The sequence below is a fragment of the Odocoileus virginianus genome, chromosome 10 (assembly GCF_023699985.2).
Source record: "Odocoileus virginianus isolate 20LAN1187 ecotype Illinois chromosome 10, Ovbor_1.2, whole genome shotgun sequence".
NCBI classification, from domain to species: domain Eukaryota; kingdom Metazoa; phylum Chordata; class Mammalia; order Artiodactyla; family Cervidae; genus Odocoileus; species Odocoileus virginianus.
Genome location: NC_069683.1, coordinates 32,640,663 through 32,668,403, shown reverse-complemented (window position 1 = coordinate 32,668,403; position 27,741 = coordinate 32,640,663). Strand labels below are relative to the sequence as shown.

Genomic DNA, 27,741 nt, shown 5'->3' with positions numbered 1-27,741 from the left:
TGATAGAGGAGGAGGTTATCTGCATACCTTTCAATTCTTTAACTGCTGTTTCTCACCAGCACAGGCATGAGAAAGCGGACAGTTTAAAGTTATTTCTTGGTAAGGCTGTGGAGTGTAAGACTACACAGCTGCTGATTAAAGGCAGATTCATACACTTCACAGCTCAGTGAAGCAGATGGTAGAGTTTATCTTCGTTTGTTGGACATTGTGGCACCAACACTCATGCTTGGATAAAGGCAGGGTTGGGGGAGAGAGGCAGAGAGAAAATCCTTGCAGGCTATTTCAGACCCTTGTTAGACAACAGTTCTGTACTTCTTCAGAACAAAGTATGGCCAGTACCCCAAAGTTCTAGGGTATAGGACATGGTGGGGAATTATTGAAAAATTTGTAATACTGAAGTTACCAGTTGCTGACTAGCAGCCATTATGAGTTGTCAGGTAAAACTGACAGGAGGAACCCATTGCCAAAGGTGGACTTCTACTTCTAAGAAGTAAAATGAATCGACCTCTGTACCAAGTTCTTGGCTATAATCAAATAAACTGTAGAGGACATCTGCCTGAATAATTAGGCTAATGTCAGGACAGTTGAATTTCTTTCCCACCAGCTGCTAAAGAGCAGGACCCGTGTCCACAGAAACCATTCCTAGATCAGGTCAGAAATACATAAGCATACAGCTGGAGTCCGTGTTTCTAGCCTTTATTGCAGGGGGCATGCATTCAGATGGTCCACAGAGCTTTGCAGTTAACTAAAGGGAATTGCCTTTTATCTGTCAAGAGTCTTCTCAGCCCCTCTGTGGGGACAAACACCATGCACTTCGGGGGCCTTCCCCCAGCACCGATATTCATTTTCCTGACTTTCAGGCCAGCTCTGACCCCACTGCGGTGCGAGGCTTACAGCACCAGCTCCAACTGGCTGCCCCAGAAAGCCTCGGGCCCTGAGCGAGAACTGTGGCCTGGATGTCCTCTCAGTTCTGTGATATCATTGCTATAAAGGTTTAATTTCCTGTAAAACGTGTCTGCTTCTCTGTCCCTGAGACAGGGTTCTCAGGTCCCTCTCTAGGAGGAGCTGCTCGCGGGGACGCCCCTGAGCGCACCCGGGGGTCTCCCTCCTTGACAGCCCAGCTGCGGGGAGAAGGGCTTCGCGCCGGCCGACGCACTTTGTCCCCAGGCGGCCCCCGTCCACCTCCCTGCGGTTGCCCAGCCGGCCGAAAAGTTTCTCCAGGTGCGGAATTCCGGGCTCGGCTACCACCGGGGCGGAGTGTGCGCGCCAGTCGGAAGCCAGCCCGCCCGCGGGCCCGGGTGAGTGGCCTCTGGCGTCGCGGGGCAGGACGGGCCCCCGCGGGAAGGGCGGGCGGGCCCCGGGCCGAAGCCGGCCCGGCCGTTGCTATGGCAACGCGCCGGCAAACCGGCCGCTGGGCCTCCGCTGCCGATTCGGCGGCCCCCGCCGTCCCCTCGTAGTGTGTCCTGAGGCCCAGCCGTTGGGACCCCACTTCCCCTGGGTCGGCGTTTGGGGTGGTCCCTGGTTCATCTTCACCTTCTCACCTTGACCCCCACCTTCGGACGTGAACCTTTTTGAAATTTAAAGCGAACATACTCTAGGGTGAGTATAGCACATCCTTAAAACTTCTGAATTTGTGTTTTCCCTTCCGCTATCTGCCTTCTCTCTTTTTTTGATCTCCTAGAGCCTGGCACCTAGGAGGACCTCGTAATATGAAATAGCTGTTTCTTACAGCACTTAGGGTACTTCCTTGCACACAGTGGTTGCACGTCCAAGGAGATAGTACGCCGTTAAGAGCAGCCTCTGTGTGGACAGGTAATTTAAGCGCTCTGCCTCAGTTTCCTCATCTGTAAATGTAGAGTATAATTTCTACAAGTGTGGTGGGTTTGACGGAGCCTCTGTGTGAAACTGCTTTGTGAACCGTAAATGTCAAGCACTTGGGGTTTAGTTTTAAGGGATCTTTACATGCTGCGCGCGGTTTGATTCTCCAGGTCCCACACTATTAGCCAAGGGGGAACTTTCTCTTTTGTCTGACCACTGAACTGCTCCAGTATCCAACCAGAAAATATGGTCATGCGTCAGAAGAGGGCTCTGCCAATGGAAAGAAACATCGTATCGAACTTATTTTTTGTTTTAGGCACTCTTTCAGGCTCCCCAACTTCACATTGCAACTGCCATGCAGATGCCTCACACATTTAAATATCTAGCTCATGTAAATCTCTAATATTTCTATCTCTGTGAATCATACCAACTTCTAGTTTGCAAGCCAGAAGTCATGGACTCTCTTTCCATGTCCAGGTCATCAAGTTCTGTTCATTTTATGTTCAAACCAGACTCAGTTCCATCCACTTCTTTTAGTCTCTGTCTCTCGTTACCCTAGATCAGGCTGTCATGGTCTTTTGCCTGGTCTTCTGTAGTGGCCTCCAAACTAGTCTGAAGGTATTCACCTATCCTTTCAATATTCTCATCTATTCTTACCCTGCAGTAGGGGTAATCTTTTGAAAACTGAAATTTCATTATGATACCCTTCTCCTCTCCCTTGCTTAAAGTCTGTCAGGATTTCTTACTACTTTTAGGATAAAGGTACCGCTCTTTAATGTGGTCTATAAATTGGGTGACCATATATTTTATTACACAGGCCAAGATATCTTTGAGAGTAAAAGAGAATATTAATTACACTGGGAATGTCCCTCAGGAAAACTGGGGCAAATGTTATTCCACTTACAAGGTCCACTTATACCTCCTCTATAGTGTGAAAACCGCTCAGTCATGTCTGACTATTTGCGGCCCTATGTGACAGACTTTATTTTTTTGGGTTCCAAAATTACTGCAGATGGTCATTGCAGCCATAAAATTAAAAGATGCCTGATCCTTGGAAGAAAAGTTATGACCAACCTAGACAGCATATTAAAAAGCAGAGACTTTTTGCCAACAAAGGTCTGTTTAGTCAAAGCTATGGTTTTTCCAGTAGTCATGTATGGATGTGAGAGTTTTACTATAAAGAAAGCTGAGTGCCGAAGAATTGATGCCTTTGAACTGTGGTGTTGGAGAAGACTCTTGAGAGTCCCTTAGATAGCAAGGAGATCCAACCAGTCTGTCCTAAAGGAAATCAGTTCTGAATATTCATTGGGAGGGCTGATGCTGAAGCTGAAATTCTAATCCTTTGGCCACCTGATGCGAAGAAATGACTCATTTGAAAAGACCCTGATGCTGGGAAAGATTGAAGGTGGGAAGAGAAGGGGACAACAGAGGATGAGATGGTTGGATGGCATGACCAACTCAATGGACATGAGTTTGAGTAAGCTCCGGGAGTTGGTGATGGAGAGGGAGGCCTGGTGTTCTGCGGTCCATGGAGTCACAAAGAGTCGGACATGACTGAGTGACTGAACTGAACTGAACTGGACTGGACTGTAGCCTGCCAGGCTCCTCTGTCCATGGAATTCTCCAGGCCAGAATATTGGAGCGGGTAGCCATTCTCTTCTCCAGGGGATCGTACCAACCCAGGGATCGAACTCAAGTCTCCTGCACTGCAGGCGGATTCTTCACCATCTGAGCCTCCAGGGAAGCTCCTTATCTGACACCAGGCTCCCCTTGTTCTCTGTGTTCCAGTTACACAGGGTCCTTTGTCTCCATTTTCCCTCCTACTCCAGGGCCTTTGCACATGCTCTTCTCCTTCCAGGTATTCTCTTCCCTCATCTTGTTAACTCTTGCTTATCCTTCACTTCTCAGATCAGATGATTCCCAGAAAAGCTGCCACTGACCAGTCTGTCTAGGACAACCCCCTTCAGGGTATAAACTTTTCTAATATTAATTATATCTCCTTACCTCTCTCAGGGTATAAGCTTTTCTGATACCAATTATATCTCCTTAGTAACATCATCACAATTTCAATTTTCTCTGTGTGTCTGATACATAGTATGTAGTTAATAAATACCTGTATGTTTTAATTATAAAGATTTTCCCATTCCATTAAACGATCTCAAAATAACCATCATGGTTAAAGGCACAAACTCCAGAGCCAGGCAGATGGAGAGATTTGAATTTCAGTTCTGCCACAATTCCTTATCTGAAACCCATGGGGCTAGTTGTGTTTTAAGATTAAGAATTTTTTAGATTATAGAAGGACAACATGGTTTATAAACTGCATCCCTTCTAGTGGGGTCTTGGGCAGCACTCTGTAATCAAACACATTAATTTTTCTTTAGAAAGAAAACTTAAGTGAGACTTAAGTAAAACTTAAGTAAAGACTATACATACTTTTACATGGGTTCAGGTCAGGTTTTGCAAAGAAATGGATTTGCCACAAATTTATGAGAACATGTGGTATTCAGAGCTTTTGGATTTTAGGATTTCAGATAAGGGCATATGAATCTGTTCCAGTGTAACTTTAAACCAACTACTTAACTTCTTTGTGCCTCAGATTCCTCAACTGTGAAAAGGAGATGATACTAGCACCTACTTACCTTACAAGTTCCGTTTATGTTGGAGAAGTAAATGAGTTAATACATGTTAACTGCTTTGGACAGTGAATGTTACTTAATCAGGGCTATAGAGGAATCAGCTCTTACTATATCATTTTTATTTGCCCCATAATGACACTATGGATGAACCATAATTTATTTGTAATTTACTTATTGTTTGATAGTTATATTTCAAATACAGAAATGTAGAGATGAATTTCTTTATAATTAAATCTTTTGAGTAGATTTTTGTTTACTGAAGATCGGTTCCTGAAAATGAAATTACAGAGTCAAAGGACAGATGAATACTCTTCAAACATACTGCTACCTTAGGAAAGATTATACCAATTTACCATCTTGCTATCACTTTTATGACATCTGTGTTAGCATTATTATTTTTAAAAATCTGCAAATTTCACAGATAAAAATATTATCTTATTTTAACTCACATCTTCCATTATTAATGTATCTAAGCCTTAAAAAATCTTGTTACTAGCCATTAGCTATTTCTGTTCTCTGAATTTCCCGCACAAGTTCTTTGATGGTTTTACATGGAGTCTCAGCTTTTTGTTAATTGTTTAGTTTGATTTCCACCTTTCTGACCCAGGCAGGAGCCAGTATGCTGGATTTTGGCTGGAATTAGTTGAATTAGTTGGTATCCCTGGAGCCTGGGGCGAGTTGTTACTTGCCTGCAGATGGCAGAGCAATGTAGAAAGCTGTGTTGCAGAGGCTGGATCTTGGGGAAAGTCTGAAATCAAGATCAGGTTGTTTATCTGAGTCTCCTGGCTAACATGCCTTAGGAGAAGGAGAGCATTCAGATAGGAGGCAAGGAACTAAGGCAGAAGAAAGAGGCAGAGTGATCCTGAAAGCTCTGAGAAACTATAACCTTTTTTAAAAAGGGACCTAGTAATTTCTTGTATGGATGAGGAGGGGTATGTGGGGGTGGGGCTGGGGGTGGCACTGTCTAGACCAGACACTGATTTGTGTAAACTCTTTATAGAGTAAGGATATTAACCCTTGCTTGTCATGTTGGGGTGTTTCTCCTATAGTTGCCTTTTTTTCAAAAAAATCTTTTTACAATTGCCTTTTCATTTTATTTATGATGGTTTCTGATTTATAGAAATTAAAACAATTTTATATGGTTTACTCATTAACCTTTTCCTTTTTTGATTCATTGCTTTTTATGAATAGGAAGTCTTTTTCATACAGAGACCAGTTAACAAATTACACTTTCTTTAAAAATGTTATTTTGTAATGTCACCAAATCAAGGAAGAGTTCATGAAAGTGAATTGAGTAGTGTGATTTCCAGTAAAAAACCTAAAGTATGATAATATAAAGGTTGATATTCATGTCTTCTTCATGTCTCCTTGAAGACAGAAGAAAAGAGCTTACACTGCTGTGAAAGACTGATGAAGACTTTTTCTGCCAATGTCTGTCGCACATTGTGAACTTATAGAACTGTATCCTTAGAGACTTTTAGAAGTGTCCTAAAATATGTGATCTCTGAAGATATTTTCTACTTCTTTTATCTACCTCATGATTCTATATAGTATTTCAAGCCCCCACAGTTGTTAGATACTGAGAAATGACTTCCCTGTTCTTGTCAGAGGCTTAAAAAGGGAAAATGTGATGTAGAATTAATTGCTGACCTTCCAGGCATTGGTAAATTAGTATGCTTTAAAATGTGCTTCAGGAAGAATTTCCCTTCCTGTGGAGCTCCAGTAGGAATCAGAGGTGAATTGTGTTTTGCTTGGATCTGTCTTAGGGTTCAGAATGTGACGAGTTAGCAACTGTATCATTATATCTTTTCTTAATTTATTAACTAAAATAAATTGTGAGGTGAATGACTAATCACCTCACAAATTCCTGCAATTTTATTGACCCAAAGTTGTTTCATTTCAGGATGTTTTGTAAGATGAGGGGCACAAATTATTAGAATTAAGTCAGACTATCCTTTCTATTAATACTTATAATAGACTAACTATCTTTGTTAATACCATTGACTTTTCAGTTTGACTATCAGTGAGGATGTGGTATAACATCAGGAATAAAGCAAGTAAAAAACACTTTATTGATGAAGACAGGTTGATTTAGAAATACTGTTTGCCTTAGTATTTGATCTGAATTATTTAGTAGATTACAGTAAAGAGTCCACCTGCAATGCAGGAGACTGTCAGCAATGCAGGAGACCCAATCAGGAGACCCTGCTCCCTGGGTCAGGAATATCCCCTGGAGAAGGAAATGGCAACCCACTCCAGTATTCTTGCCTGGGAAATCCATGGACAGAGGAGACTGGCAGGCTATAGTCCTTGGGGTCACAAAGAGTTGGACATGACTTAGTGATTAAATCACAACTTTAACTATATAAGCTTCATTCAGCAAGTATTTAGTGGGTGCTACAATGTTCCAGGTACAGTTAATAGAATACTATCTTATATTTTTGCTTTTACATTGTATGTGTGCAGAGTTTGTTTGTAATTCACTATTCTTAACATGAGCTGTATTCACCTGGAAAAACTGGTCATTTGGACTCATACATATTCATTCAGAGAATCTAAGAAAAAGCCCTACAGAAGATGTTCATCCAGTCTCTAAGGTTGAGATGCTGGTAATTGAAAAGTTCTACTCTGTTACTTTGTCGTTATCATGGTGGAATGCTTGTCTGCAGCAACAGAGCTTGCTAGGAGAGAATCCATTTACTGTTTACCAAAGGCAGCTCATCTGAGGCTCAGTTTCTTATACTTGAATTCTTTCAAGTCTGTTTGCTGTCAGCAAATCTAACATAGAGGCTCTTATATCTGCTCCAGGGAGTTCAGCTTCCAACCAGCCGAGATATTGGGAAGAAAGCAAATAAATATCCTTGGACGTTTTTCCATGGAAATCAAATTAATTTTTTCTCTCAATCTTCTTTATGTTGGTGTGCAACTTATGACAATAAAATGCAATACTTTTCATACTTGTTATTATGAAAGTAAACACCAGTGTCCAGCAGTGATTTTCAAGTTAACTTAATTGCTTTTCTGTCATATCTCTTTGATAGTACATATGTTATAATGTGTACACTTAGCTCCTTTTTATACTTGCAGCTCACTTTTTAAAAACTGAGATATAATTAACATACCATATAATTTGTTTTTAAAGTGTTCAGCTCAGTTCAGTGGTGTCCGACTCTTTGCGACCCCACAAATCGCAGCACGCCAGGCCTCCCTGTCCATTACCAACTCCCAGAGTTTACTCAAACTCATGTCCATTGAGTCAGTGATGCCATCCAGCCATCTCATCCTCTGTCGTCCTCTTCTCCTGCCCCCAATCCCTCCCAGCATCAGGATCTTTTCCAATGAGTCAACTCTTTGCATGACATGGCCAAAGTGTTGGAGTTTCAGCTTCAGCATCAGTCCTTCCAATGAACACCCAGGACTGATCTCCTTTAGGATGTACTGGTTGGATCTCCTTGTAGTCCAAGGGACTCTCAAGAGTCTTCTCCAACACCACAATTCAAAAGCATTTTTGAATTTTTCGGCGCTCAGCTTTCTTCACAGTCCAACTCTCACATCCATACATGACCACTGGAAAAACCACAGCCTTGACTAGATGGACCTTTCTGGCAAAGTAATGTCTCTGCTTTTTAACATGCTATCTAGGTTGGTCATAACTTTCCTTCCAAGGAGTAAGTGTCTTTTAATTTCATGGCTACAGTCACCATCTGCAGTGATTTTGGAGCCCCCCAAAATAAAGTCTGACACTGTTTCCACTGTTTCCCCATCTATTTGCCATGAAGTGATGGGACCAGATGCCATGATCTTAGTTTTCTGAATGTTGAACTTTAAGCCAACTTTTTCACTCTCCTCTTTCACTTTCATCAAGAGGCTTTTTAGTTCCTCTTCACTTTCTGCCATAAGGGTGGTGTCATCTGCATATCTAAGTTTATCGATATTTCTCCTGGCAATCTTGATTCCAACTTGTGTTTCTTCCAGCCCAGCATTTCTCATGATGTACTCTGCATGTAAGTTAAATAAGCAGGGTGACAATATACAGCCTTGAGGTACTCCTTTTCCTATTTGGAACCAGTCTGTTGTTCCATGTCCAGCTCTAACTGTTGCTTCCTAACCTGCATATAGGTTTCTGAAAAGGCAGGTCAGGTGGTCTGGTGTTCCCATCTGTTGAAGAATTTTCCACAGTTTATTGTGATCCACACAGTAGAAGGCTTTGGCATAGTCAGTAAAGCAAAAATAGATGTTTTTCTGGAATTCTTTTGCTTTTTCAGTGATCCAGCAGATGTTGGCAATTTGATCTCTGGTTCCTTTGCCTTTTCTAAAACCAGCTTGATCATCCGGAAGTTCACAGTTCATGTATTGCTGAAGCCTAGCTTGTAGAATTTTGAGCATTACTTTACTAGCGTGTGAAATGAGTGCAATCGTGTGGTAGTTTGAGCATTCTTTGGGATTGCCTTTCTTTGGGATTGGAATGAAAAGTAACTTTTTCCAGTCCTGTGGCCACCGCTGAGTTTTCCAAATTTGCTGGCATATTGAGTGCAGCACTTTCACAGCATCATCTTTCAGTATTTGAAATACTCAACTGGAATTCCATCACCTCCACTAGCTTTGTTCGTAGCGATGCTTTCTAATTCCCACTTGACTTCACACTCCAGGATGTCTGGCTCTAGGTGAGTGATCACACCATTGTGATTATCTGGGTCATGAAGATCTTTTTGTACAGTTCTTCTGTGTATTCTTGCCACTTGTGTGTTCTTAATATCTTCTGCTTCTGTTAGGTCCATACCATTTCTGTCCTTTATTGAGCCCATCTTTGCATGAAATGTTCCCTTGGTATCTCTAAAGAGATCTCTAGTCTTTCCCATTCTGTTGTTTTCCTCTATTTCTTTGCTTTGATCACTGAGGAAGGCTGTCTTATCTCTCCTTGCTATTCCTTGGAACTCTGCATTCAAATGGGAATATCTTTCCTTTTCTCCTTTGCTTTTCGCTTCTCTTCTTTTCACAGCTATTTGTAAGGCCTCCTCAGACAACCATTTTGCCTTTTTGCATTTCTTTTCCATGGGGATGGTCTTGATCCCTGTCTCCTATACAATGTCATGAACCTCCGTCCATAGTTCATCAGGCACTCTGTCTATCAGATCTAGTCCCTTAAATCTATTTCTCACTTCCACTGTATAGTCATAAGCAATCATCACCACTATCTAATTCTAGAATGTTTCATAACCCCCTAAAGAAACCTCACATCTGTTAGCAGTCACTCCCCATTCTCCCTTTCCCTAGCCCCTGGCAAACACTGATCTACTTTCTCTATGGATTTATCTGTTATCATGGACATTTTGTATAAGTGGAATCATACAATATGGACCCTTTTGCATTTGGCTTCTTTCACTTAGCATGATATTTTAAAGAATCATTTCTGTTGTAGTATGTATTAATCCTTCATTCTTTTCTATAACCAAGTAAAATTCCACTGTATGGATATACCACATTGTTTTTATCCATTTATCAGTAGATGGTGATTTTGGTTGTTTCTTTCCTTTTTTTGCTATTATGAATGATGCTACTGTGAGTATTTATTTATAAGTTTTTGTGTGAACACATCTTTTCATTTTTCTTGAGTATATATCTAGGATATCCAGGAGTAGAATTGCTAGTCATTTCTATGTGTGACTTTTTGAAGACTGCCAAACTGTTCTCCAAAGTATTTAATAGTTGCACCATTTTGCATTTCCACCAGTAATGTGTGAGGAATCTCATTTTCCACACCATCACCAAGCCTTTTTTATTGTCTATCTTTTTGATTATAGCCGTCTGTGTAGGTGTGAGGTGATACCTCATTATACTTTGGATTTGCATTTCCCTGATGACTAATGATGTTGGACATCATTGGCTATTTGTATGTCTTCTTTGGAGAAGTAGCTGTTTAACTCCTTTGTTTATTTTTAAAATTTGAATTTTTTAATTCTTGAATTGTAATAGTTCTTTATATATTCTGAATATTAGACCCTTATCAGATGTATGATTTACAAACTTTTCCTCCTATTCTGTATGTTGTCTTTTTGGTTGTTCCCTAGTAGTGTCTTTTGAGGAACAAAAGGTTTTAATTTTATGAAATTCAATATATACATTTTTACTTTGATTGCTTGGCTTTAGTGGAGAAGGGAATGGCAACCAACTCCAGTATTCTTGCCTGGAGAATCCCATGGACAGAGGAACCTGGTGGGCTACAGACCATGGGATCACAAAGAGTCGGACATGTCTGAGTGACTAACACTTGCTTGGCTTTAGATGTCGTGTAAAAAATTGTTGCCTAATTCATGGTCGTGAAGATTTACTTGTTTTTTTCTTTTCCTAAGAGTTTTGTGGTTTTAGCTCTTATATTTAGGCCTTTGATCCATTTTGAGTTAGTTTTTGTATATGTGTAGAGTGAGTGTCCAGATTCATCCTTTTGCATGAGGATAGTCCGTTGTCCCAAGACCATCTGTTGGAGGCCTCACATTATTTGTTTAAGTCAACTTGTAAGTCCTGTTGTTTTGATGAAACATTTGGCTGATACCCTGTCACCTCAATTAGATGCCACCATCCTACACAGAAGACATTCCAGACAAAGGAACATCTGTATTACTAATTAGTACTTTGGTTACCATCTCTATGTAGGCTTACAACCTGATGAGTAGGCTTGCAGGGGATGTAAGAAGCTTCAGGGCTGCTTCCCCTTCTAATTAAGGCCTCTCATGTAGACTCGTGGTGTTGCCTCCTTGCTGTCTTTCCTCTGAATTATAACTTGATTGCCACTTGACCTTCTAGAGAACAGGAAAAGTAAAAGAGGCATTGCTTTTCTCTAAGCTGGAGAGGCCCTAAAATTATCTTTCCAGACTCATGGGAGGAATGTGGGAAGAGTTGTGAACCTTTCAACAAAGAAAAGGGGATATTCTCAAGGGAAGGCAGAGCTCTGTCATTTCTTCATGCTTCCCATTGAAAGCTCCACCCTCTGGAATCATAACCCAGTTGAGCCTTGGCTTGTTTCAAAACTCCTTTTCCTTGGAGTGGAGTGATAGGGAAGGGAGACTTGTGTTCCTCCCAGGGATTCAGGTGTGCGGTGGGGGAAAAGCTTAGGACTGGGGTCAGGCTCACCTGAGTTCAGTTGTTGTCTCTGTGTATCTATCATTGGTTTCTTTATCTATCAAATGAGGATTATAATCCCAACTTCCCAGAATTACTATGAAAAACAAATCAAATGTCATATATAAAGTGCCTAACAAAATTGTAGCCACTCAATAAAGGCTTGTTTCCCTTCTCTTTTTCCCAAATCTTCTGGGAAATTTGTGTAAATACAGCTTTTTAAAATTCCACAGAATCTTGACACTGAAAGGGACCTTCATACTCATGACCATATTACTTTGCTAACCTGTCAAAGCTCTTTTCATGTATATTTGCTTGATTTATTCAGTCAGTTTTTATTGATCAATTAGTGTGCTTCAGGCACTGTTTTCTGTATGTCTTTCATTAGTCAGTAGAGAAGAGATGAAAGACATATGACACAAAACCTGGCATGTGGTTGTTACTTCACTTATCCTACTTCCCTCATTTGGTTCATTCACTTACTAAACTGTGAGCCAGACACTATGCTGGATTCTTGGAATACAAAGATACCGCCTTTGAGAGCTCACAGTGTGTTTTGGAGGGCAGCACACCAAGAAACAATCATATCCATAGGAGTTGTCACAGCAACACAAGGCTTGGTGCCATGGGAACTGGAGGAACGCTCTCCTGAGTCTGCTAGGGGCAGTCAGGGGGGGCTCAGCAGAAGGGGAAAGGGATCTGAGGCAGGATGAAGGCCTGGGGTGGGAAAGAGTGTAGGCCTTTAAGGAAGTTGATATCCAGGGGAACAATTGGAGCCACTGACTGACAGGCTAGCAGTGTCCAGCTTACAAACCACCTATTATGCTGGGCCAAGATTTGAGGTCAGTTTGGGTGGAGACAGAAGCATAATTTGTAATTTAGAATCTGTTAACATCTGTCTTGGTTTTATTCTTCTTATTCTAAGCCTAGCTTAAAAAATCCTTTTGTCTTTTGTCTTTAGCATTTCCCCCAAGCATCTAATCTTATATTTTAGGCTTTTGCCTTCCTGCTTCTCTTTTGATAGCATCCTGCCACTTGAACATTGTCCTAGGTTACTTGCCCATCTACTTAGGTGTTATGACCTTGCAGCTCGTGGAGAGCTTGCTCTGTGGCCATGTGCTTTCTTTGGAGGAATCTCTGTCCTGCTTGCCCCAGGGCTTAGTCAGAAATAGGAAAGACCCAGCAGGGTGGCTGAGCCCTAGTGGAGAAGGCTACTGAGGAATGGCCAGGAACAAGGAAGGCCCGTGAGCAGGAGCTGCTGTCCGCTGGTGACTGTGAAGCTGGCAGTCACGGCCTCCCTTCTGAGCTTCTCCCACAGTCACTTACCCGTTGGCTCTGCTCCCGGCTGTGTCCCTCGGGTCCCTCTTGCTTTGCCTGAAGCAGAGGAACTGAGGGTTGAAGAGTGGCTCGAGAGTCTTCGTCTTGTTGGGGACAGCCTCCTCCCGGAAGCTACTCACTTATCCCCTCAAGATTCAGTCTAAGCTGGCCCTTCAGATGTGAAAGAACATGTCTGAATTTCCAGAAGTCACTTAATGTAGGACTTTGTTTTGAGATCCTCCCTATATTATAAGTCACTGAAGGAACTGGCCTGGGAAAGAAGATTGCTGGGAAGGGGGGATATGAGAGCTGTTTTCAAATATTTGAAAGGTTGTTCAAGCACTGTAGACAAGGTGCCAGATTTTGGTCTTTAATTCTGACACTCCTTCTTACTGGTGTTTTTTTTTTTTTTTTTAATCTAAATTCCTTTCAGCCTAAAATAATTCTGTGAGTCAATAAATGAAGCAGGCAGTGACTATACTGATTAGATCTAGATTCTTGAGGCAGATTGAATGGCAGTGATTTAGCTTTCTGAGCTCAGCCACTAATGAATTGAAATGGTAATAGCTGTATTTATTATACTCAGAATTGAATGAGTAATTAATAAGCCATTCCTTAACCCCATATTATCTCTGTTTTACAGACTAATTTTTTTCAATAGGATTTCCTTAATTGTATCAAATGTTTCATTTCTAGAATGCTTAACATGTCTGATTTGTATAATCTCCAGGGAAACTAAACAGTCTTAATTACATCCAGTATTTTGATTTCATTTGATTCTTTAGATGAGATTAAAAGTAATTTATTTTAAAGGCTACAATTGCTTTATATATGCCTATGCTTATTGCAGGTTTAGCAAGTTTTGGTCATATTATTTTCTCATTACCAGTATCTCAGGTAATTTAGATTGTGGACTAGCATAGTGTGGTTAACTTCTTTCAGAATGAATAGCTAGATGACACTATATTTTAAGCTACCTCCCCTTCCATTTTTCTCATCACTGTCTTTGGTTAAAACTGACTTATATTTTCTATTTATCTAGCCATTTCCACAGTACATGTCAAGACTTGTTCCCTAGGAAGCACAGGGTTCTTTGGTTTGACTCTTTCCTAGTGAATAAATGTTGGTAGTAACTTGTGGAGTATGCCTGTTAGTTCTAGATGCCATTTTTTAGTTAAGATATTGGCAAATTGAATTATGCCTAGAGGAGATTGAAGGGCCTGGAATGGTGCAAGGTCTTTAAATGATATGAAGGACAGCTAAGATATTGGGGATGTAGAAACGATGGCTATCCTCTAGGAAATATGACTGGGGTACACATATTCATTTCCTTTATATCTAGAAGACTAAGCATGTTAGAGATGAATTAGGCATATCTGTAAGGACAGACGAGTTACATCCTGAAAGGAGGGCTTATAGGGTGATGATTTTGGCTTGATATGAGCAGAAATATTCTATTGTTGGCGTCTGATGAAAACGAGCTTCTTGGGGAAAATAAAGATCCCTGTGGTTGGAAAACTTTTAACAGTGTCCATGTCAACATCGCTCAGTTCTGTGAAGGAAATTCCATGCTGTATCAGATGTCCTTTGAAATCCTTTCCAATTCCAGGATTCTGTGATTGCCTTTCCACTCCTGATTCTATGACATAACCACTTCTCCATTCTAGGTTTCACTTTAGTAATTTAAATGATCGATTTTACATTCTTGATCATACTGTAGCCAAGAAGGCTGTGACATGGTAGATAAAAACTGCCCGACATTAAATTATTTTTGTAGATAATTCACAAAGTGTATATATGCCACACGCACATGTATTTTTATACACATCTATTTTGTATAATTGAGTTACTATACTTTCATAATTTTGTCCTTTGTTCCTATTGTTCTAAAATGTATCAAGCTATAACCTATATATACTTCTGAGTCTCATAAGAACTTTTTTTTTAACATTTATTTATCACATTGATTTAAAAAAATACAGTTAAGTGTTCAAAATAAAGCCGATAAAAGAGCTTTTGTGGAAGTAGGAATTAAAAACTGGTAATTTTATTTTGAGAATATTTGAGAAAGATCTATAAATAAAATAGAAAGGACATTCAATTAGTGTCTTAGATATTTAAGAATAGGAAGTGGGAGCACTATAGTCATTTTGGAAAATTGTGTTTTCAGACTCCCTTACTAATTGGATTTTTGAGTGCAGTATTAGTGGTTTCAAATGGAATCACAATTCATTGCAGTTCTGACCTGGGGTAATAGATATAGAGGTAAAATGAAATCCATCTTCCTGAAGAAATACTGGTTTTATGAAATGATTAAACTGATTTTAAAATAAAGCATTAAGTGCAAACCACTAAGAGTTCAAAAAATACTTACAGGCCCCGTGAAAGAAGATTTAGTGCATTTAGCTTTCAAACAGTTTGCTCATTGTGGATGAAATGCCTTTACATTGATGTGAATTATCATGCCAATGAATTAATAAAAAGGGGGAAGTTAGCATGTCTTCTCTTTGGAATGGGCTAAACCTCCAGGGATAGATGGTTCTCTTTTGGAACAGACTTTCTTCTGAGGTGATAAGGCTCCATCTAAGTGTTGGGTTTCTTTTCCAAAGCCTTTAGAGAACTTTAGAGCAGTCTGTTTTTTGGGATGAACTTGAGCACAGTGTGGGTGCTATTAAAGCTTTGATTTGATTTGGTATTATGAAAAAGAAAGTCATTGTGCTGGGAGAATTTCCCTGGTGAGAAAGATACAAGTTTTATAGGACTCTTAGAATTCTTTAATACTTTTCATTGTGTATGTGATACTAGCAGATTATATCTCTCTTCCATGAACTTTATACAGCCCAGGCTATTGGTATTAGAGTATTTTATGGGGAATGTCCTTAAGTTTACTGGGGAGGGAGGTAAATCCTTGGCAGTCTTGGAGAATGAACATATTGTATGACTCTGCTAAAAGCAAATCCTTCATAGGATAGTCTTTTCTTCTAACTCTAGTCTGAACACTGTGTAATGTAAATAGTGATATATAATGTTGAAATAATCATTTTTCAAATATTTGGGTATCAGTTACAAATACTGAACAAATGAATTTATCACTTCATGTTTGACCATTTTAGAGTCATGTTGCTAAGTAAAAATACGACAATGAATTTCTGTTGAGAGTATCTCACATTTCCCCCTCTAGTAGTAGGGCATCCTCATACATCTTTCTCAGAATATTAATAATATTGGCCATGGACAACCATTTTTGAAGTGTTTGAATCATTTACACACCTGCCAAGGTATGGAACAATTTTTTTCTTTTTCTCTTCCCACTTCTGCTCTCCCTGCTCCTCTCCCTCCTTTTTTTGGGAGGGGGATGCTCTGTCCTATGTAGGCTATATAAAGACATCAACATGGAGCCCCTTACTTTGTAAGCTTTTGTGTAGAGTGCCATTGGATGAGACTGAGTAGTCCTTATTTCTCTTATTAATTAATATTAAAGTTCACTGGATTATCTGCATGTTAACTTTTAGCAATTTAACTTCTTTCAGGCTTTTCTCCCCTTATTTCTGTGGGAATTCTCTACCATTTCAACTGCTGCCTTGTGACTTACTTGTATAAACAGATTGCTCTTTCTCTTCCTTCCTTTTTCTCATTTCCACAAACACCAAACATCTACTATATGCGGTGATAGCCCTGTAGATATAATGATTAATTAATGACACCATCTCTGTCTTCATGAGAATCTGGTGACAGAGAGGTACTTAAGTAATGTGATAGAATGTGATGAAAGTAATGCCAGAGCTGTTTATAAATTGCTACCAAGTATAGAGGGTAGAGAAGGCTTCTCTGGTCGCTCAGCTGATAAAGAATCCACCTGCAATGTAGGAGACCCCAGTTCGATCCCTGGGTTGGGAAGATCCCCTGGAGAAGGACATGGCAGCCCACTCCAATATTCTTGCCTGGAGAATCCTCATGGACAGAGGAGCATGGGATGCTACAGTCCATGGGGTCACACAGAGTTGGATACGACTGAGCGACCAAGCACAGCTTGGCAGCATAGAAAGTGGAGAAACTTATTTTGTGTATGGGAATGGGGAAAATAAGAGAACTGAAAATTGACTGTTAAAGTAGAGGTAAGAATGAATATTTATTAATTTTCTTACTTGTCAATGTGTTAATCTGTGTGGATTTTAGGCAGTGATTTTTCAGTTCAGTGTGGTGGAACTTACAGTTGGTCAGGAGATTTCCTGTGATAGGTTTTTGTTTTTCTTGGTTTCCAGAGGCTCTTAGCAGGAGCTATATTGATGCTCATGATTTCTTGCTTCTATAAGAAACTCGTTTTCTATTGGAAACTATTTCTACCTATTCTTCAGAGAGGCCTTTTTTACCATTTCCCAAAGATTCTGACCTTGTCACTGGAGAGTCACAATGATTAGATTCTGTGTCATATTGAGTGTCGTTTTAAAACTTTCAACTTCTATATTTATTAGTATTTTACTTACTTGACTTACTTTAGTTAAAATAATCCTTACACTTAATGTTGTTTGAAAAATATTGATATTAAGTAATTTATTCAACAGATATTTAATAAAAAGGCATGTGACAGACATTGTGGTGAGCATTGGGATAAAAGAAATATATGGTCTCTCCCTTCATATAACTTGTAGTTTGATGGAGGACTATAGACAAGCAGATAGGCAGTAGAGAAAAGAGCTCTGATAGGGGAAGTATATGGTACTGCTTGACTTAGGAAGGACACCTGATCCAGATATGGGGGCCAGGAGTTGTGTGTTTTTGATGAAGCAGCATCTAAATTAAGACTGAAGGGTAGGTAGAAATTATCCAGGTAAGAGGTATAGTGGTGGGGCATGGTGTTTCAAGCAGAGGACATAACATATTTAAAGGTATGGACCTGAGAGATGTGAGACCTGAAAGAATTTTATGAATGGAAAGAATGATGACAGGAGCCTGCATGGCGGCTGGGGTGGGAAAGTGGATAAGGATGAGGCTTGGGCCCATATCACACATGTCATATTGGACTCTAAAGTCACATTAAAAAATCCTAGACTTTAATTCACAGTAATAGGGAGTGATCGAAGGACTTCAAGAATCTTGTAATAGATACGCATTTTAGAAAAATCATTTTGGCTGCAGTTTGGAGAATATGCTGGAGAGGGCTAGAGATGAAGAGATCAATTAATTGGAGGCTGGTATAGTAATCTAGGTAAGAGATATTGGAGTTGTACAGTAGGGAGATAGCCATAGGCACAACATGACTGAAACTTTAAATGGGATGGAGGCCCAGATTAATTGGACGTTGGACTATGTTTTGATTGTCTGTCTTGATGAAAAATTTTGGATTTTACACCACTGTAGAACAAATATCTTATGACATTAAAAAATACCATGCTTCTGTTAAAAGTAGTAGTGAATATTATGAAGTGTACCAGACATTATGCTAAGCCCTTTACATTATATTAATTCTCTTGTACTTTACAATAATCCTACGAGATATCTATGAGCACTTTCTCAATTGGACAGATGAGAAAAATGAGACATAGGTTCAGTAATATGCCCTAGGTCCGATGCTGGTAAGTGCCCAAGCTGGGATTTGAACCATGCTAATTTGGTGCCAGGGCCAGTCCCCTCAGTCAACTGCTCTCCAGTCCTGGAAGTTAGGGGCCTAGGCGTGGGCCCTCGTCTCCAGCTTTGTCTCTTTTCCTGTTCTGTATCCATTCTGAAGAGAAGTAGATTCATTCTATAGATACTTAGAGGTAGAAGCAGGATTGGTGGATTTAGGGAGAGGGAGGAGAGTAGCACGACTCTTAGAGTTATGAGGGTGATAGGGAGACTCTTTGGGGGTGACAGGGACCATTCACTGAAGTAGGGGTCTCGGGAGGTGAAGGTGGAAGAGCAAGTCCAGGCGAGGGTTGAGGACAGAGGATGAGGCGAGAGTGTTATTACTGGTGTGAACATGTTGAATTTGAGTTGCTTGTAGGTCATGCTTGTTGATATAATCAGTGTGGGCCTGTTGTTTGCTGTTGTGGTAGATGGAATTCAGAAACCTAGGGCTACCAGATTCAAGGCGGCTTCTGTGGACAAAGTCTTGGCATAGGTAAGAGCCTTCTAGGTAAGGGAAGAACAGTGTGCTTGATGATAGCCTGGTAAGAATAGACACTTCCTGGCAAGACTGTAGATGAAATGAGCATTGAAATGAGAAGATCTGAATTCTAGGCATTTTTTTCCCTGTAAAGCATGTGGCCCATGGCATGTCACTCCTCTTCTTTGGCTTTCATTTAATTAATTTATTATTTACATCATTTAAATTCATATGTATATTCATATATAAAAATCATTTGAATTCATATTTAGTAGATTGCTCTTCAACCAAAAATGTTCATCTACAAAAGAGGAATAAAGATGTCTGCTCTGCTTGTTTCATAGTTGTTGAAAATTGAGAATGTCCTTTAATGGACCTTCTATTTCCGAGACTCAGTTCTAGGAATTGAACTGAAGTGTTTGAAAATACTTTATAAACAGTTAAATGGGAATACACCTTATAAATTGGTGGCATTTATTATTTATTAGAGATTTTATATTAATATATATCTGTATATAATGGCAGATGTATAATGGCTCCTAATTGACTTCCTTATGAAATTCAAAGTCTTTAGCTAATACTCCAGGGTCTGGGCCAATCTCTAGCAGTTATGCAGTATATATAAATGGTTGGATGCTGTATCTTTTTAAAAGAGGAACTAACAAATTTTGCTCCCTGAGAATAAGAAAGGGAAAAAATGATTGATGATGACTGTAACTTTGTGACTTCCAAGTCTACAGTAACATTTATATAGATTGAATAATCATAGTTACCAGGATCTGTGCTAAGTGATTTATATACTTGATTCTCACTCACAGTCACTATCATCCCCATTTTACAGATTTAGGAAACTGGGGCTTGGAGAATTTGCCTAAGGTCACATACTGGTAAATGACAGAGCTGGGACTTAGTTCAGATCTGTTTTATCTACAGAGCCTCTGTGTGTAACTGCCACACTATATTTTCTTTTAAAGTTTAATTAATTTTTGAATAGATAATAGTTGTATTTGGTACATAATTTAAAAATAGAATGGTATAGTGAAAAAGTCTTCTTTTTGTCCCTGTCTTCTTGACACTTATTTTCCTACACTGAGTATCCTTTCAGAGATCTGTGTGTATAAATATATAAAATATGCATGTAATAACATTTAGTATGTTATATACAAATATAATTCCACCTCTCTTTTATGTAAATGGTAGTATGCTGTATGCCTTCACCTTGATTTTTTTTGCCTGATAGTATCTAGGAGATTGTTCTAGTTAAAAAAAAAAGTCTTCATTTTCAGTTGCTGCATAATGTTCCATTGTATAAATGTACCATTAATCCTTTATCAAAGGGCATTTGAATGTTTCCCAATATTTTGCTATTGTGAGCAATGCTATAATATTAATAAATAACTGACTTTAGGTTGTTTAGTACATCTGTGAGTCCACTGTGGATGGTAAGCAGGATCCAAGGAGATTGCTCTGAATATGGTGAAATTCACTGCGGGAATAGCTCTATTTTATTACTAACATCTGTACATATCCTAAGTACAGATATATGGTAAATCAACAAATATGTGAGTGCTTTTCGGTCAGCAGGGCTCTACGTCAAGCAGTTTAGTCACATAAATGTAAAGGCTTGTGGATTTCAAAAAAATGAGAAAAGAGAGGGCTATAGCATAGTTGACTGACTAATAAGAAATGAGCAGTCATTTCCTCAACAAAGCTAAACTTTGATTCCTGAAGAAAAATGTCTTGTTACTACATAGAAAGACTTCCCAGAGAAGCACTGATACATTTGACCTTTAGTAGGTTTATGATATGATTCTTGTTCAAGAAATTTGCCATATAAAAATGGCTATAATGGCTCTGTTGCCATTGAATATATCCAGAAAATGGGCAAAAGGGAATTTTTAAGATCTGTATGTGAAATGAAGAAAACTAAAGAAAGACCTGCAGTGCTGGTCAAATGGAGAAGAGAGTGGAATATATACTCATATCTTCTTAGCTTCAGTGCAGGTAGAATATAAAATGACTATGAAGATAAACATCTATATTGCACAGTACTTTTTAAATCTGTTACTGAGTAGACAATTAATGTTTTTTAGGAGTGGTACTAGATATTTTAAAATAAGCATGAAGAATATAGAAATGTATTTATATGCCCAGATAAACAGACTTAAGGAGGGTGACATGGCAGAATCGGGAAACATATATAAGATCATTCTGCTTACAGCACATTGCATTAACAGTAAGTAATAAATGGAAGTTTGTGGAAAGTCATATTCAGTTCAGTCGCTCAGTCGTGTCTGACTCTTTGCAACCCCATGGACTGCAGCATGCCAGGCCTCCCAGCTCCCAGAATTTACTCAAACTCATGTCCATTGAGTCGGTGATGCTATCAAACCATCTCATCCTCTGTCGTCCCCTTTTCCTGCCCTCAATCTTTCCCAGCATCAGGGTCTTTTCCAGTGAGTCAGCCCTTCGCATCAGGTGGCCAAAGTGTTGGAGTTTCAGCTTCAACATCAGTCCTTCCAATGAATACCCAGGACTGATCTTCTTTAGGATGGACTGCTTGGATCTCCTTGCAGTCCAAGGGACTCTCAAGAGTCTTCTCCAACAACACAGTTCAAAAGCATCAATTTTTCGGTGCTCAGCTTTCTTCACAGTCCAACTCTCACATCCATACATGACTACTGGAAAAACCATAGCCTTGATTAGACAGACCTTTGTTGGCAAAGTAATGTCTCTGCTTTTTAGTATGCTGTCTAGGTTGGTCATAACTTTCCTTCTAAGGAGCAAGCGTCTTTTAATTTTCATGGCTGTAGTCACTATCTGCAGTGATTTTGGAAATCTGACAAAATGTGGTCCACTGGAGAAGGGAATGGCAAACCACTCCAGTATTCTTGCCTTGAGAACCTCATGAACAGCATGAAAAGGCAAAAAGATAGGACACTGAAAAATAAACTTCCCAGGTCAGTAGGTGTCCAATATGCTACTGGAGATCAGTGGAGAAATAACTCGAGAAAGAATGAAGAGATGGAGCCAAAGCAAAAACAACATTCAGTTGTGGATGTGACTGGTGATAGAAGCCAGGTCCGATGCTGTAAAGAGCAATATTGCATAGGAACCTGGAATGTTCAAGGCAAATTAAGTTCAGTTCAGTCGCTCAGTCATGTCCGACTCTTTGCGACCCCATGAATCGCAGCACGCCAGGCCTCCCTGTCCATCACCAGCTCCTGGAGCTTACTCAAACTCATGTCCATCAAGTCGGTAATGCCATCCAGCCATCTCATCCTCTGTTGTCCCCTTCTCCTCTTGCCCTCAATCTTTCCCAGCATTAGGGTCTTTTCCAGTGAATCAACTCTTTGCATGAGGTGGCCAAAGTATTGGAGTTTCAGCTTCAACATCAGTCTTTCCAATGAACACCCAGGACTGATCTCCTTTAGGACAGACTGGTTGGATCTCCTTGCAGTCCAAGGGACTCTCAAGAGTCTTCTCCAACACCACAGTTCAAAAGCATAAATTTTTTGGCACTCAGCTTTCTTCACAGTCCAACTCTCACATCCATACATGACCACTGGAAAAACCATAGCATTGACTAGATGGACCTTTCTGGCAAAATAATGTCTCTGCTTTTTAACATGCTATCTAGGTTGGTCATAGTTTTCCTTCCAAGGAGTAAGTGTCTTTTAATTTCATGGCTGCAGTCACCATCTGCAGTGATTTTGGAGCCCCCAAAAATAAAGTTTGACACTGTTTCCACTGTTTCTCCATCTATTTCCCATGAATTGATGGGACCAGATGCCATGATCTTAGTTTTCTGAATGTTGAGCTTTAAGCCAACTTTTTCACTCTCCTCTTTCACTTGCATCAAGAGGCTTTTTAGTTCCTCTTCACTTTCTGCCATAAGGGTGGTGTCATCTGTATATCTGAGGTTACTGATATTTCTCCTGGCAATCTTGATTCCAGCTTGTGCTTCTTCCAGCCCAGCGTTTCTCATGATGGACTCTGCATAGAAGTGAAATAAGCAGGGTGACAATATACAGCTTGACGTACTCCTTTTCCTATTTGGAACCAGTCTGTTGTTCCATGTCCAGTTCTAACTGTTGCTTCCTGACCTACATACAGGTTTCTCAAGAGGCAGGTCAGGTGGTCTGGTATTCCCATCTGTTGAAGAATTTTCCACAGTTTATTGTGATCCACACAGTCGAAGGCTTTGGCATAGTCAATAAAGCAGAAATAAATGTTTTTCTGGAACTCTCTTGCTTTTTCGATGATCCAGTGGATGTTGGCAATTTGATCTCTGGTTCCTCTGCCTTTTCTAAAACCAGCTTGACCATCTGGAAGTTCACGGTTCATGTATTGCTGGAGCCTGGCTTGGAGAATTTTGAGCATTACTTTACTAGCATGTAAGTTGAGTTCAATTGTGCGGTAGTTTGAGCGTTCTTTGGGATTGGAATGAAAACTGACCTTTTCCAGTCTTGTGGCCACTGCTGCATTTTCCAAATTTGCTGGCATATTGAGTGCTGCACTTGCACAGCAAGGCAAATTGGAAGTGGTCAAACAGGAGATGGCAAGAGTGAATGTCGACATTTTAGGAATCAGCAAACTAAAATGGACTGGAATGGGTGAATTTAACTCTGATGACCATTATATCTACTACTGTGGTTAGGAATCCCCTAGAAGAAATGGAGTAGCCATCATAGTCAACAAAAGAGTCCAAAATGCAGTACTTAGATGCAATCTCAAAAATGACAGAATGATCTCTGTTCGCTTCCAAGGCAAACCATCCAATATCACGGCAATCCAAGTCTATGCTCTCACCAGTAATGCAGAAGAAGCTGAAGTTGTTGAACGGTTCTATGAAGACCTACAAGACCTTTTAGAACTAACACCCCAAAAAGATGTCATTTTCATTATAGGGGACTGGAATGCAAAAGTAGGAAGTCAAGAAACACCTGGAGTAACAGGCAAATTTGGCCATGGAGTACGGAATGCAACAGGGCAAAGGCTAATAGAATTCTGCCAAGAGAACACACTGGTCATAGCAAACACCCTCTTCCAACAACACAAGAGAAAACTCTACACATGGACATCACCAGATGGCCAACACCAAAATCAGATTGATTATATTCTTTGCAGTCAGAGATGGAGAAGCTCTATATAGTCAGCAAAACAAGACCGGGAGCTGGCTGTGGCTCAGATCATGAACTCCTTATTGCCAATTCAGACTTAAATTGAAGAAAGTAGGAAAAACCACTAGACCATTCAGGTATGACCTATATCGAATCCCTTATGATTATGCAGTGGAAAAGTCTTATAGGCTTTTGAAATTAGAGTCAAGATTGGGTTTTATTTGCTCTGTAATATCCTAATTTATTAATTATGCATTGGGATATCTTTGTTGATTTTCCTTTCTGGCTATTTTCTGTTTCTTAGTTATTAGCTCTAGAATCTATAGTTAATGAACATTTTTATGTATTACACATTATTTTATTTATTTGCTATTTATTTTTGGCTGTGCTGATTCTTTGTTGCTGCATGCAGGCTTTCTCTAGTTGTGGCAAGCGGGAGCTACTCTCTAGTTGTGGACACAGCCTTCTCATTGTGGTGGTTTCTGTTATTGCGGGCACAGCCTTCTCATTGTGGTGGTTTCTGTTATTGCGGGCACAGGCTTCTCGTGGTGGTGGTTTCTGTTATTGCGGGCACAGTCTTCTCGTTGTGGTGGTTTCTGTTATTGCAGAGTCAGGGCTCTAGGCATGTGGGCTCTGACAGTTACAGCGTGTGGGCTCAGTAGTTACCACTCGCAGGCTTTAGAGCCTGAGCTTAGTAGTTGTGACACAAGGGCCCAGCTGCTTCGCAGCATGTGGGATCCTTCTGTCTCAGGGATCGAACCCATGTCTGCCACACTGATAGGCGGATTCCCAACCACTGGATCACCGGGGAAATCCATTAACAAACTTTAGAATGCAGACTAAAGTCACTTTAGAAGTTGAAAAAATTAAAATCTCTCATCCAAAAATATAACTTCTTATTTGTATTGTATTTGGTAGATAGTTATTACATGTAGCAGAGTGATTACTATCATATTTTGGTAGTTGTATCATATAAGCTATTACAGTACTCTCTGTTAACTCTCTGCTGGGTTTTTTGGGCTTCTGTCCTCCTGTATTTTCTAAATGAATCTTCCTGTCCCACAGCCTGTGTTTTGACACATCTGGGTTCTTGCTGTAGCCAACTGTCTCCCCTCAACGTGTGATTAGACCAGAGTTGGCTAATTGATACTTAGGTTTTCTGCATTTAATGACTTGGGTTCCTTGGTATATAAAGGTGAAATGATCAGATATTCCCATTTGTATAACACTTGACTGTCAGTACCTAAGGACTTTTCTTATTTCCCACAATTTTTCGAAGTCTGTCAATATTGGCTCTGAGGTTACGCCTGCAGCTTTTCTTTAGCAGATAGTTCAGGGGCACCGAGGGTGGTTATGCCCTTTTTTGTCTCACCTTACCTGTCTGCATCTTTTCTTCTCACTTTGTGTGTTCTGTACATTACATTCTCTTTGCTAGAGAAGGAAGAAACAAAATAGGAACCAACACATTTTATGATGTGATCATACATATATCTTGTTACTGTTTCATTCTTTTATGAGTTGTTACACTTCTGAGGAATGCATACATTTATATTTAGTCTGATATAGCAAGTTAATCCACTTATAAAATAACTACTAAATCAACAATTATTATAAAGTTACTATCTTTGAATCAGGCATTAGTTTTTAGATGTTCTAGTGATAATATTCAACTTCTCATGACATTCATCCAGGTATTTGGAGATAAAATGGAAAGCAGTAGGAGTTTGGGGTTCACTCTGGCACTTTTGGAAGTCTTGCTTGAGCAAGAACTGTTGGAACCTATTGGGTTGTGGTAGCTTAGATGCAGCATCTTACTTTCAGCTTTAGCATCCCTGTGTGTGAACTGGCAGCTATGGTGATTCTCATTTTACAGCGCAGAAGATTGAGGTGCAAAGGTTAAATAGCTTGCTCAAGAATACTGAATGTTCTATAGCACAGTAGGAGTTGGATCTGAGTATTATTCTACCAATGGGATCATATTTCTCTGAGTCTCTCTGATTAAGAAGTTTCAGGTGAAGCTACTGCAGTCTGTTCTTTTGTTCTCGGTCATTTATTGTTAATCAAGAAGTGGCAATGGATCATAGTGATTTGTTTAAAAATAGTTGCCTGGTTATTTAACGTTATCCTGCATGGTGCATTCTGCTTTGATTGTTTCTCATAAATTTGTCAAAATGCTTTAGTAGGATTCTTTTTTTTCCAAAAAGGCTTATTTAATTTCTGTTTCTTTTCCCAATAGTTTTTTATACTTAAGAATCTAGAGTAATACCTTTTACGTTCTGAAATTTGGGAAACATTTTCACTTTAAAATTAAATTAGCCTCTTTAATTTCTGGTTTAAAAAAGTATTCCCCCAAAATATACCATTGCTTAATTATAGAATATAAATAGGAAAGTTGAAATTCTTGTTGCCTGTATCAGCTTAGTGCATTTGACTTTCTTTCAGCACTATAAGTTTATTTTCTGAGTCCTGGTTTGAAAATGATTTAAGTTAAAGTATATTTACAGTTAGCTTACAGTGAGATTACAGATGCCTCTTACATGAAAAATGCATATTTTCTAAATTTTTGGTCTGTAAATCTCTAAGTCTATTTTACTCTTTTTGATGAGAACTAGTTCTTAAATTAGACCAGTGGATTAGTGCATGAAATTTGTTGAAAGCTGTTTCTTTGGAATATTCTGATGCTTCCTAAATATGTATCTAACATTCGCCTTATAGTTAAAGAGTTTTTAAAAATTTATTTTGAGATACTTGTAGAGTCATATGCAACTGAAGAAATAATACAGAGATTTTGTTGGAGTTGTCACCCAGTTTCTCACAATGGTAACATCTTATATAATCATAGTACAGTGTCACAACGGGGAAATTGACATAAATATGATCTGTGTACCTTGTTCAGATTTTACCAGTTTTACATGCCTCTCTGTGTGTGTGTGTGTGTGTATGTGTGTGTATAGGATCTGTTATGCCACAACCTCCTCGCTCTCTCTCCACCCAGCCTCTGGCAACCACTAACCTAGTTCCTATGGTGTTGTCATTTCAATAATGTTGTATTCAAGTCCCTTATTATTTTTTCCCCTTCATATGCATGGTGTCTGAAAATAAGAACAGTTACAAAAAAAAGGGCTAACAATTCTTAATGTTTGCTTCTATATTATTAGCTAGTCTGAGGTTCTGTCTGTTAGGAGGGTAAGGTTATCACCTTAATGTTTTCTAGGTAAATTACTTTCCCTGGACATAACTCATAGTTTTCATTTACTAAAATGCTGAGTTACTGAATCTGTGTAGTTGACACAGTAAAAATGCTTTTAATTCAGCTTTCCGCTTAAATATCACCTTTTTAGAGGGACTTTTATTATTCAAACTTTTGATTATTCAAACAAAACTTTGGATCAATTCAAACTAATTGATCTCATTGTCCTATTATTTTAATTTTTATTGTTTATTTGTTTCTCTCTCCCTCTTTACCCTCTTAAAACAAACTCCATGAGAATAGGGACTTTATTTGTGTTTTCTACTTCATATTTCCAGTGCCCAGAGTGTAACTATACATACAATGCTGTTTCTGAATGAAAAGTATTTTATGAGTCTAAAAACATATATTCTAAGCCAATTTTTTAATTTTGATGATAAATTTTAATTTTTTATG

At 39.4% G+C, this 27,741-nt stretch overlaps 1 protein-coding gene across 6 annotated transcripts in view; it reads left to right on the top strand.

The window, feature by feature from the left end:
• The first annotated feature begins 1,210 nt into the window (after positions 1–1,210).
• The window catches only part of STK33 (serine/threonine kinase 33), a 185,717-nt gene continuing 159,186 nt past the window's right edge, over positions 1,211–27,741 (top strand). The window contains exons 1-2 of one of the 6 annotated variants that reach the window (XM_020870826.2): positions 1,211–1,298; positions 1,682–1,812. The gene's annotated coding sequence lies outside the window, so the exon portion shown is untranslated. Of the gene's footprint in view, positions 1,299–1,350; positions 1,600–1,681; positions 1,813–27,741 lie in introns of those variants that run through there. The other 5 variants (XM_020870825.2, XM_070473354.1, XM_070473355.1 and 2 more) reach the window with 5 other exon arrangements.